General features: G+C 40.5%; 1 protein-coding gene across 2 annotated transcripts in view; it reads left to right on the top strand.

Moving 5' to 3' along the window:
- Positions 1-13,463, top strand: part of mtcl2 (microtubule crosslinking factor 2) — a 101,267-nt gene that overhangs the window by 43,227 nt on the left and 44,577 nt on the right. The gene's annotated exons all lie outside the window — the stretch shown is intronic.

Genomic DNA, 13,463 nt, shown 5'->3' with positions numbered 1-13,463 from the left:
CCAGTTCCACTCTTTCGCTCTCCTCTGCAAATGATCACTACTCAGCTGCAGGTCATTGAAGTGTCATCTTGTGTGTTTGTGCCCTTGTGTATGTGTGTACGGCGTGTATATTATTCTTTTGCCATATTCTCTCACTGTAGGCTAAGCAGTATAGAAAATGGACTGATGAAAATTGGATGGATTGATAATATGGCACACGAACATTGTGCATGATGTCGTGCACCACCATTTTAAAGAGTATAGTTGGCACAAAAATTGCTCATCTTTGGATGTACTGAAATGACGTCTTGCAAGAGTTGCTGATACTGTATCTTGTGGTTCAAACTGTAATGCTAACTGTACAGCTTCATCCAGAGTTTGCATTTATTTGGGTGTGTTTTGTGTTTTGGAAACACACATCGTTTAACCATAATTAGCCTTTAAATCTTTAAAACAGAGTGTCACCAGGAAAGTGTCAAACCTATGTCGAAGCCTGTTCTGTGCTGCTGTGACTGGCTGTTCTGTATTTCAGGGTGTGTCTTAGTGCTAGAGGAGTGCATAAAACTCCCAAATAACACTTAGAAATATTTAGCTCTCGTTTTCTTCGCTTTTTTTTCTCATATTTTACAAGTCTCCAGCGTGCAAGCCATGACACCGGTGATTTTCCTCATAGTCCACAATTAAATCTGTGCATTCTCTCCTGGGGCACGTGTGTTGTTAAATGGGTCAGAGCATCAAAGCAGCTGAACTTAAACTGGCTTAAAGTGAGTGATTGATTAGAGTAAAGAAGGGCCAAACAGAATAGAATTGTATGCCTTCAAAGTATGTCACTTCCCACCAGAGAGAAATATAGATCATAATCGCATTAAGAAGTTTATTCAGTTTGCAATTTGAGGGCTAAAATATCAAGGCCTGTCACATTCGAAGTAAGATTGCTAGAAATGTTGTCAGTTTATCAACAAGTCATCGTACATTCCTAATATTAAACATTACAGCCATACACCGTACACCGTATAGTGTTGCCTCGCTATATGGTGGTTCACCTATTGTGGAGTCAGTGCATTGCGGATTTTTTCCCCCCTATTCGAACCACACATTATTTGCCATATCGTGTGATTTTGAGTGTATGCTGTAATTTTTTTCTGGTAAAAGAAACACTTCCTATCTTACAACGGCAAATCTGTTTAAAAAAATAATAATAATAATAATTCATGAAAAACATGTTTGCCTTGAGGATGTTGATGGAAAAGTACAGAGAAGGTCTGCGTTGTCCCACCCGACACACATACACACACACACACACACACACACAGAGAGAGGGAAATGCGTGCCCTGTGATTGGATGGCGACTGGTCCAGGGTGTGTCACGCCTCACGCACACCCATGAGCCTAGTATGCATAAAAGCGTTACAGAGAATAGTTTTGGTGGATGGATGGTTGACTTGATGGAATTTGGCTTTCAGTGCTATTTTGATGTATTGATTGTGCTCCATGAATTCTTGCCTTATCATGCAACTGGCTGCTAAATTTTTATATTTTTGCAGCTTAGTGATAACTTGAAATGTACTGTACTGTATACCAGTTGTTTTTATCTGGACAGGAAATCTTATCTTTTTTTGTATTGCATGTCTGTGTTGTTTAGTACATTGTAGTTGGAAGAGTCATTGGAAGATATAGAAAGAAGATAATGTGTCACCAATCGTTTTCATCCATTTTCCATACCGCTTATCCTCACTAGGGTCACAGGCGTGCTGTGAAGCCTATCCCAGCGAACTTTGGGCGAGAGGAGGGGTACAACCTGAACTGGTCGCCAGCCAATCACAGGGCACATATAAACAAACAATCATTCACACTCACATTCACACCTACGGTTTTCATGTGAAACCCCAATTGAAGCAAAAAGCTAGTTGTGGTTTGAAATACAAACAGCTTTACAGTATTTGGAGCACAAAAACAACAATGATGCAATATGTGGCTCATGCTGGGAACATACTGAAACCAAGGGAAAATATTAGCACTGTCAGACTGTCGAAAACCAAAAAGTAACCATCCATCATTATCATCATCCAAGCGGTCATTATTTAACATGGATCATTGTTTCATTATCTTAAGGTCTACACTTAATACGGCTTGTTTTTTTGTTGTTGTAGAATTATTGTTGATGGGGTTTTGTCAGCTCGATCAAATTTCCTCCCTGCAACGCTCCAAGCCACATTTTTTTTTTTCACAACTTCCTATCCATTCCCATCCCCGAAGAACCAAAAAACAACCTAATTCTTGACAAACAGACAGACAGTCATTCACGCACACGGATGCACACACACACAGACCCGCGCGCGAACACACGCGCACACACACACACACAAGTTGCTAGAAAGAGGATAGTTAAACACAAATGGGGAGGGGGGGGGGACAAAGAAACAAGACTTTTGTTTGATGGACACACACAACTAACTCACAGCCACATAGTGTTGAGTTGACTACAAGATGACTAACTGTCATTTGTTGACCGATATAGCTGTTTGCTCTGTGGTGTGTGTACTGCGTGTATGTGTTTGAGTGCATGTGCGTGTGTTGTTTGTGTATAGTTTGGGTTGCGTTTTGTGGAAGACAGAATTTTCTCTGTCTGTTTTTCCTTCCCTCTTGACTTCAGACACACACACGCACAGTAATAGATAATGCAGCCATTAAGAGATGATTGGAGTGCAGATTATCTCACCTGTGGGAGGACAGATGGGCTCATTTAAAAGGTTCCATGCTGGTTTCTCTATGGACCTATTGTGTCTGCAGAGCACGCATGCACACACACACACACACACACACACACACAAATACAGCACACACTAAAATGGGTTTAGTACATTTTACAGTACACCTCCTGTTGACTCCCAAAATCAGGTAAACCCTTCTTCCTATGTTTAATGCACACCCATGACTTTCTATCCATTGATATATTTACAACCCCAATTCCAATGAAGTTGGGACATTGTGTTAAACATAAATAAAAACAGAATACAATGATTTGCAAATCATGTTCAAGCTATATTTAATTGGATACACTACTAAAATGGCTTTAGTACATTTTACAGTACACCTCCTGTGCGTGAATAAAGTGATGCTCTATTGATTGTGTTAATTACAGCCAGTATAGATCCAATTTGTCTACCTTGAGACTTCATAATGTGCCTTAGTGTCGTTGGCGTGTTTGAAATTTTTAGTTTATGTAAATTTGACTGACTGAGCACTCGACTAATGCATGTGTGATACGAGTGTGCAGCTGCTAATCTGCACATCCCGTGCGTGGCCTGTGTGTGTGTGTGTGTGTGTGTGTTGGTACTAGCCAATCAGAGGCAGAGTGTGTGGGGGGGGGGGGGGGGTTATTGTTCCATACAATAGAAACATGATTCTTTTCTGGACTTGATCAATTTTCAATGTTGGGGTAATGCCCACCGTGCTGCTCCCAAGGCAGCAAGCATCTGGCAGAATGGCGTTTGCTCCGTAGACGCACACAATTTACAACTGACAAAGGGAAGGTTAACTGTTTATTACATACGCTACCCTGCGAGCTAACGAGCCAGCGAGCTAAGGGCTGGAGCTAAAAAGCACACTCGACTGCGGCGATATCGTTAAAACGTCATCGCTCGGAGTTCTGTGTGTGTTCCCCACATAACACACATACACAAGGGAAAGTTAACTGTTTATAAACCATAACCACAGCGGCACATATTATCCATATTCAGGCAGTAGTTGATTTCAGTCAACTCATTTTCAGCGTCATTTGATTGACAGGTGAAGGTTCACATCACAGTCCAGCAGCTCGAGGGCGGGCCTTATTTTACTTTTTTTTTGTATCCATTATTTAACCAGGTGTAAGCTTATTGAGAGATAAAATATCTTTCAAAAGCTAAGAGGCAGCAAAAATTAGACAGGCAGCAAACAACATTAATGCAATAGATAAAAACAAAGACTAAAAAATAACAGTGACACTAAAATGTATGGTATCTGATATGAAAACACTGGCAAAGCCCAAATGCTTTTGAGAACATATCGTAATTTCTCGTGTATAACACGCTCTCAAGTATATTGCGCACCACAAAAATTGACTCCCAAAATCAGGAAAACCCTTCTTCCTATGTTTAATGCACACCCATGACTTTCTATCCATTGATATATTTACAACCCCAATTCCAATGAAGTTGTGACATTGTGTTAAACATAAATAAAAACAGAATACAATGATTTGCAAATCATGTTCAAGCTATATTTAATTGGATACACTACAAAGACAAGATATTTAATGTTCAAACTGATAAAAGCTCCTTTTATACCCAATCATGGCACCCACCTGTCCCCAATTAGCCTGTTCACCTGTGGGATGTTCCAAACAGGTGTTTGGTGAGCATTCCTCAACTTTTTCAGTCTTTTTTGCCACCTTTCCCAGCTTTTTTGGAACATGTTGCAGCCATAAAATTCTGAGTTAATAATTATTTGCTAAAAAGAATAAAGCTTATCAGTTTGAACATTAAATATCTTGTCTTTGTAGTGTATTCAATTAAATATAGGTTGAACATGATTTGCAAATCATTGTATTCTGTTTTTATTTATGTTTAACACAACGTCCCAACACGGTGGCCGACTGGTTAGAGCGTCAGCCTCACAGTTCTGAGGTGCGGGGTTCAATCCCCGTCCCCGCCTGTGTGGAGTTTGCATGTTCTCCCCGTGCCTGCGTGGGTTTTCTCCGGGCACTCCGGTTTCCTCCCACATCCCAAAAACATGCATTAATTGGAGACTCTAAATTGCCCCTAGGCATGACTGTGAGTGCGAATGGTTGTTTGTTTCTATGTGCCCTGCGATTGGCTGGCAACCAGTTCAGGGTGTACCCCGCCTCCTGCCCGATGACAGCTGGGATAGGCTCCAGCACGCCCGCGACCCTAGTGAGGAGAAGCGGCTCAGAAAATGGATGGATGGATGGACAACGTCCCAACTTCATTGGAATTGGGGTTGTATATGCAATAAATGTTATTGGTGATGCCTTCCTAATTTGTTTTTCTAATAAAGTCAAATCATTATTGTTATTAATACAAAAGTTTACTTGTTTTTTTTAGTATTGTATACAGTATATCACCGTGGCGGACCCTAGTGTTTAGTTTTAACACTGCAGCTTTGCAGAGGTATTTTCCACCTTCCACATGACCATTGGCAAGGCAGTTTTTAATAACACGAATTTTTAATATCACGTTCACACAAAAAATAGGACACAAATAATGCTGCAGAGGGGGAATAACCACACATAAGATTGATTAAGATTCACATTATTACAACTATTTATGGGATTAGGGGACTGACTTAAAACAACATTTTAACAACGACACAAATGGCGCTAGACATGCTGGGACATCCTCTGACAGCAAACCGCCACGATGACATCTAAAATGCTGTGATCATTAAAACATGGTGGCTCGCTATCAGAAAATTAAAATGCTGTTTTATGTCAGTTAGTCTCCTAATACTATAAATAGTAATAGTATGTAATATAGTAAATAGTAATAATGTGAATGTTAATAGAGCATATGCATGTGTATCTGCCCTCTGCAGCTTCTATTGTGTCGTAACTATTTTTTTTATACCTTGCACCAGGAGTGAACGTGTTATCCGGGCACATGACCTCTCTAGCTTTCATTACAGTGTACTGATGTGCCAATTGTCACATGGGAGTTGAAAAATACCTTCGCAATCCATTGTGTCAAAACTAAACACTAGGGTGCGTCACAGCCTAAATACTTACACACAATAAAGGAGTAGATTAATTATACCATTGTGCATCCAAATCTAAATATGACTTGGAAATTACAAGATTTAAAACTGGTTGTTAGCTTTTTTAAAAACACATATCTACTCATATACCTCATTTGACTATGATGGAATTCTCTAACCATTACTAGCAGTATTGACTTTTGAAGATTTTATGACAAAAAATTGCGTATTATACGTGGGAAATTACGGTACATGGTGTTTCTTTTATTGATTCAAATTTGTCAGGCTTTAAGACATTTTTTGGGCCTCTTCAGTTGATGAATGGGTCTTTATCTATGTGCCAAACATTCAATATTTGTTTCCTTTTGCAAACGGAGCCAAAGTCGAATTTATTTATGTTTTTTATTCATCTAAGAGATTTTATTTATTGTTCTACAATACAATGCCAATGATCAATGTTCTTTAGAATTGAAAGTTAATTGTTCTTAAAAAAGATGTGGGCCTACTTTAATTATTATGCTCTATAATATCATTATATCAGTGGCCTAAAAAGAAAACATCAACGATACTATTTTTTATTGTGATAGTTTTTGGGAAAATATATCGTCCTAAAAATATTTTTATCGTGGCAGGCTGAAAACATAATATATTGAGAGAGAACAAGAGCAATGGATAACACAAAAGCATTGTAAAAATTGTACAAATAAAAATCTATAATAAAGAGGGACTGCGAAGCAACAACCATCATATAGCGGAGGATTACTGTATCTGTACTGTGATGATAGGTTGCAGGGACTCTTTGTTCCAGGGCTGGGACTCATTGTTTCCAGACATGTGTCCTGGGACTCACATAGTCACAAGCGTAAAATGATGTGCGGCACAGTAGGTTTTTAGATACTGTACGTCAAGGGCACATACAGTATACTGTACATGTACAGATCTCTTTCACTGCCCCCTCCCCTTTTTGTGTGCAGAATTGGATAAAGTTGCTTAATTGCATGTACACTTAAGTACTTTTACTTGGTAGCTTCTCGTCATCACTGTTAGTGTTTAAACGCCGGAAGGTAGTTTGTCCTTGGGTTGCTTTAGCCATCTGTGGTTCTACTGTTGCTTTTCTGTGATAATAAACTAAGGAGGATAGAGCAAAATAAGTGAATATATTTACGGTAGTTAAAAGGATAGAATGCTCGTAAATGTTATGGATGGAGTATGCAAGCCATAATGATGTGCAGAGGCTATAGTAGGGGCTATGGATGTGTTGGCCATAATTGATCATCATTAATAGGAGTTATGCGCAACCAACTTCCACATTTGGTGGTACCGAACGAAGCATTTCTCGTTCAGGTGACTGGCAGAGCCCTATGGCAGGAGACTGGGACAAAGCACCTGTAGAAAGTCTGAATTGTCTTTTGTCTTACACAAAGATGTCTTCAAGCGATACCAAAGATGACCATATCTGATGTTTAGGCTTTGTTCGTGTTTCCATGCGTTGTCGTCGCTTAGGGGCTTAACTGTAGGAAAACTACGGGACTACGTTTGGGCAATCTGCCAACACGCATTGGGCCAGCGTGGCAGATTAGGGCCTATTCCTTCTTCATGGCAGTACAAGAAAAAACGTGGCCCTCATTCCCCGGAGGCCAAAGAGCCTCTGCCTACGGTTGAAAATGCTATTAGTTCACTTAAGGCCGGAAAAGCTTGTGGTCTGGATGACATTTCTGTTGAAATGCTTAAAGCAGGAGGCAACGAACTTAATAAGATCCTTTTAAAACTATTTGAATACTGCTTGGACTTGCAAGTACCGGCGACATGGAAAGACGCAGAAATCATTTTTCTACATAAATCAGGCGATAAAATTGACCTGAGAAATTATCGCCCAAATAAGCCTGCTCTCAACGATTTATAAAGTCTTTGCAAAGATATTGGACAAACGAATTGGAATCAAACTCAGTGAAGCACAGCCGATAGAACAAGCAGGTTTTCGTAGCGGTTTTAATACTATGGACCACATACAGACAGTTCAACAAAAAATCGAATGACACGAGTACGAAATGTCTCTGTGTGTAGCCTTCATTGACTATGAAAAAGCCTTTGACTCAGTCACCACCACTTCGATACTGCAGGCGCTAGTAAATCATGCGATAGAGCCGACCTATATCAACATTCTACAATCAATATACGATTCTTCAGGTTCAATACGAATTGATGATGAAAGAGTATGTCTAGGAAAAGTGGTCAGGCAAGGCGACAAACTGTCTCCGAAGCTATTTACAGCTTGCCTTGAAGAAATATTTTAAAAGCTCAATTGGGAAAAAGAAGGACTAAAAATTAACGCCGCTTATTTGAGCCATCTTCTCTTTGCAGACGACATCATTTTAAGTTCACAAGCATTTTTACATTTTACAAAGCAGGATTGTTTGATCTTAGAAGAAGTCTGGCTCCTGCTCTGTTCACCCGCTTTGCATCTTTGTCACAGCAGCACCCCTTTTTTCTCCCCCAGATACTGAAGGTTACTGTTTACCTCACTCCGAAAATTTACTGCAATAGTATTGGGATACCTAGCAGTAACACAGGAAGTTAAAATGAAAGAGAAAATTAATATTATTATGGCAGTTTGGAAATGTATCCAGAAGAAATTTTTTATGGTCACAGAGCCTGGCCTCACAATCACTCTTCAAGTTTGTCCCAAAGTTGTCCCCAAGCTTTTGCCAATTTCACATTTTCCATACATTCCATCTACTGTATGTTACAATATGTTTTCTATTTGTTTCCTAATTGTTAAATGATGTAACAGGGATGAAAGGACAGAAAGAAAAGCACTGTTCTCTCCATGCTCCTCTTCCGTGCTGTTATCTCATCTCACGGATGACCGGATTATTGGAAAGATGCTGAGTGGTACCGACAGTCCACTCTGATTGGATCAGGAGGAAGAGCGAATGCACCCGTTAACTGGAACATTTATGTATGTGAAGTTCTGGGATTCAGCTATACTCAGCAGAAAATCCTAAAGGCTGCTAAGCTTTTGCTCGTCTTTTTTTCTGTCTCATTTTACACTTTATTATTTATTTATTTATTTTGAAGTCAAGGGAAATTAATGAGTGAAAACTGTGAAATACGTTTTTTACGCTCTTCCTTTTGTTAAAAATGAGCATTTTTATGTTTGCAAGGGTTGAAACATTTTGACTAAAATGTATTCCAGCAGTTCGATTCGTCACAATTGCAATTTACAGTATGCAGAGATGGTGTGTGAGGTGTGTCACGGATGTGCTCAGTTGAGTGGATGACTCACTAATCCTGCAGTTAAAGAGATTTATCTCCTTTCGCATGCTGGTAGAGGACACTACTGGACCATGACCACAGGTCAAGTCCATCTGGATCACATGATTAATAGTGATAGAGACAAGGATATTACGTATTTCTGAGTAAGGTTTTTTAGAGGTATCTAAGCATAAGAAAACGTGAAACTCCCCAATTAAAATGGTGTCTTTTAAAAACGGATGGATTAATACTAACCAATGACACAAGCAATACTTATGAGTTTTACTGGGTCTATCAAGACAAGAATATAGTGTATTATGGAGGGAAAATATGTCTTGCGTCCAAAGATGACTAAATATAGTACATTCAGTGTAAATGTTTTCCCAAGGGGAAAAGTAGTTTAAGAAAGAAGGTCTGGACTCTCTAAAGAAACTGAGGGCAAAAAGCAAATGCATTTAGACGCAGTAGCAGCGGTGCAAGTGATTTGTTATTTTAGTCTAATGGTACTGTAACATAAGTTGTAGCAGTCTCCAGGTTTTTCTGTACTCATGAATATATTTCTTTTCCTTTTCTAAATAACATTCAAGAAAATGGCGGCACGGTGGACGACTGGTTAGAGCATCAGCCTCACAGTTCTGAGGACCCGGGTTCAATCCCCGGCCCTGCCTGTGTGGAGTTTGCATGTTCTCCCCGTGCCTGCGTGGGTCTTCTCCGGGCACTCCGGTTTCCTCCCACATCCCAAAAACATGCATTAATTGGAGACTCTAAATTGCCCGTAGGCATGACTGTGAGCGTGAGTGGTTGTTTGTTTCTATGTGCCCTGCGATTGGCTGGCAACCAGTTCAGGGTGTACCCCGCCTCCTGCCCGATGACAGCTGGGGTAGGCTCCAGCACGCCCGCGACCCTCGTGAGGAGAAGCGGCTCAGAAAATGGATGGATGGATGGATGGATAGATTCAAGAAAATGTTAGAAAATGAGACTATTCTTTTAACAGTACTTGATGTCTCAACATGAGCCAAACGATATCGCCTAATTCTATTTTGATAATATTTATTTTGGTCATTTGTTGTCAAACACTGATAATATTTACCAATTTCTCTACAAGGTACACAGATGACGCTCTTAATTTGCCTACTTGTGTATCAGAATGAATCTGAAAAATCAAAAGATGTCTGGTGGGATACATTGTGTTTGCAGCTGGACATGTATTTCTAAATTCTTTGAGATTAAATACTAAAATCAAATGTTGGTTTTTTTCCTTTAAAAGAATTGTTCAATAATGTATTTCTTTTTTGTTGGACGACCAACCAAAGTCGATTGTCCCATCGTAAAATGTGCTTTGCAGCCATTAACTTCCACATAAAGATGTATTGAGGGATGATCTCCCACAGTCTTTCCAAGCAGACAGCATGCCAATACTCTGGCCTGTTTAAAGCACATTAAGTTGCTCTACACATGGATGGGCCTGTGTTGACTTGCGTGTGGTTGTGGGCCAACATCCGTTTTATTTTGACTCTCTGCAAGTGGCCGCAGCCCAACTGTAACTAGGTCGGCTCAGGTCAAAGTGAGTCATGTGTGCAACATTTGTTTTTCTTCCCGGTCTTGATATAATTTTCAATAACCGTGGAGAGAAAAAAGAAACTGCCAAAAGATTAGTTCTCATTTTCATCATAGCATAAGACAGTGCCTACAAAACTCTCAAACATCCAATTCGAGTCGAGACATGCTGTGAAATGGGAATTATTATAAACTGAAGGAAAAAGACATAAATACCAACCACAGTGAGCAGGACTAGCTAGCAGAGCTAGTCCTGCTCACTGTGCTGTTTCCTTGTCAATCTGGGGCAGCAGTCTCCACTGCCCCACACAGCAAGAGTCAGACAGACGCACACGAATAAAATTACTCAGTGCGGGGCAATGGTGTGACTATCCTATCCTCTGTGTATTATCTACACTGAAAAACCATACCATTTCAACTATAGGGTTGCACTGTATATTGGTACTAGAACAATACTGCGATAATTTGCTGTAAAAAATGCAGCAATACTTACGATTTTTAGGTACTGGTCCTTCTGCGGCGGCACAGTGGGCGTCTGGTTAGAGCATCTGCCTCACAGTTCTGAGGACCGGGGTTCAATCCCCGGCCCGCCTGTGTGGAGTTTGCATGTTCTCCCCGTGCCTGTGTGGGTTTTCTCCGGGCACTCCGATTTCCTCCCACATCCCAAAAACAAGCATGGTAGGTTAATTGAAGACTCTAAATTGCCCGTAGGTGTGAATGTGAGTGTGAATGGTTGTTTGTGTATATGTGCCCTGCGATTGGCTGGCAACCAGTTCAGGGTGTACCCCGCCTCCTGCCCGATGATAGCTGGGATACACTACAGCGCTCCCGCGACCCTTGTAAGGATAAGCGGCTCAGATAATGGATAGATGGATGGATGGTCCTTCTGCGTTGTTTGGCAGATAGTGACAATTCTCCAAAAAAGAGGCAGAATTTGCTTGCTTCAAGCTTTTTATTTCTCACTCCTGTAAAATATGCATTTGTATGTGGAAAGAATGAAAACTGGACATGCGCCTGCTGTAGATTGTAGGATACGTGTGAAAGGACACCTCTTGAAGCAACTATGGAAGACAAAAAGTCCACTCTACACTACAACTCCCAGTTCAAGCTTACTGTAAAACTGAAAACTAAAACAAAGAGAATCAAACGTACATTTAAACACTAAAATGTGCAACCAAACTATATCATCAAATTCTTCTACCTCAATGCTAACATATAGTGTGATTTGTGAAACACCATAGACGGGCTAAAAGAAATGACCACCGATGTTACAGTAATTATAAACCTTCAAACAACTGATGCGTTGACACTAATGCAGCTGCCTGCAGCTACGGTGATGCATTGACCCATTAGTATATGTTGTATATCGCACAATCACTGTACTGTGATACTACTGATGTCATTGCCAAAGTGTCATAATAATATCACATTGTAAATCATGAAGGGACCATCAAGCATCAGGAAGTGTTTTAATGTGAACTCAATTTCGGTCTGCTCAGGTAGTCACACACTTTTATACAGTTATTAACATAACTGGATGATATAGTATTGACCTCTGGTGGTGGTAGCATTTGTCAAAATTAATTCTCACGTCTCATAAATGCCTGGGCTGGTAGGTTGGCCTATTATTCCTCCATATTTGTCTTGATACTCAGACTAAACCTGCCCGAGAACCTCTTGCATTGTCTATTGCAGGGAATTATGCTACGATTTATCTTCTAGACCCTGTAGAAAAACAGCTGGATGCTTGCTATTAATCCTGCCACTTCAGCTAAATTAGCATAGGAAGGAATAGCAAGATCTTCCCACCGTTCCCCATAAGGCTGCTGAATGGCTCTCTGAACGGGACAATGGTGCATGTTCTACGCGTGCCTGCTTAATGCAGCATTGGTTACCAGTGGCCTGTCAGGCCCGTCAGAGCCGCCCTTTGTTCTGCTCTCATGCAACATCAAACAGAACCAACATCATCACAGGTTTTTGTTTGCCTTTGTGCAATACCACCATGACACGTACAGCAGTGGTCCCCAACCACCGATATCGGGCCGTGAGGCATTTGTTACCAGGCCACAGAGAAAGAATGACCAATTTATATCATTTCTGTTGTATTGCAATTCACGTGTCAATGTGTTTTATTTTGAAAATTGATCGGATGTTCTCCACCGCAACAGCTGCGCGTCTCACTTGACACGTCAAGACCGCACAGAACGCTTCCATTTCCAGTCCCAGCCAGCTCGAACGCTTCTGCTTCCAGAGCTCAAAGCATCAACTAATTCAGCTCATTATGTTAACTGAAAAGATTTGTTGTTTGGAACGAAACGTTCGCGAACAAAACAACACTATATCAGGAGTCCTACTTAAAATACGGGTTTATCGCCACAGTTAACTCTCACGCACCAAGTCCGCTCTGATACAGATACAGTCATAGGTTTCTGCTCGACACAGGCACACCCCAGCCAGTCCGTGAGAAAAATGCCGACTCCTAACCAGTCGACGGTGCAAAGGTTGGGGAACACTGATGTACAGTATAATAGATCACTTATTAAACTGGCATTTCATGAATTAATTGAGTAAATGCAAGCGCTCACGGTAAAAGACATCACTGTTAATAAATCAGAACAAAATGTGCGCTATTATTCTAAAGTGGGAAGTAGGTTGGCTCTGATGTCCTTCCCTTATACAGTACCACTAAAAGCCATTTGCTTTATCAAATCATTTTTGACAGCAAGTCTCATTATACCAAAGTAGTGCAGTTTTCAGTGCGGTTGGGCATAATATTTGAGCTGTAAAAACTGAATGATTGTAGGAAATAGATTATTGATTAATCATATCTGAAACAACTGAGGCAAAGTGGCATGGACTACTTTACTGCAACCAGCAGAGACGCTGTTGATTCAGTCTTGTCGTCTGATGAAGAATCA

The sequence above is a fragment of the Phyllopteryx taeniolatus genome, chromosome 1 (assembly GCF_024500385.1).
Source record: "Phyllopteryx taeniolatus isolate TA_2022b chromosome 1, UOR_Ptae_1.2, whole genome shotgun sequence".
NCBI lineage: Eukaryota > Metazoa > Chordata > Actinopteri > Syngnathiformes > Syngnathidae > Phyllopteryx > Phyllopteryx taeniolatus.
This window is presented reverse-complemented; position numbering and strand designations above follow the sequence as displayed.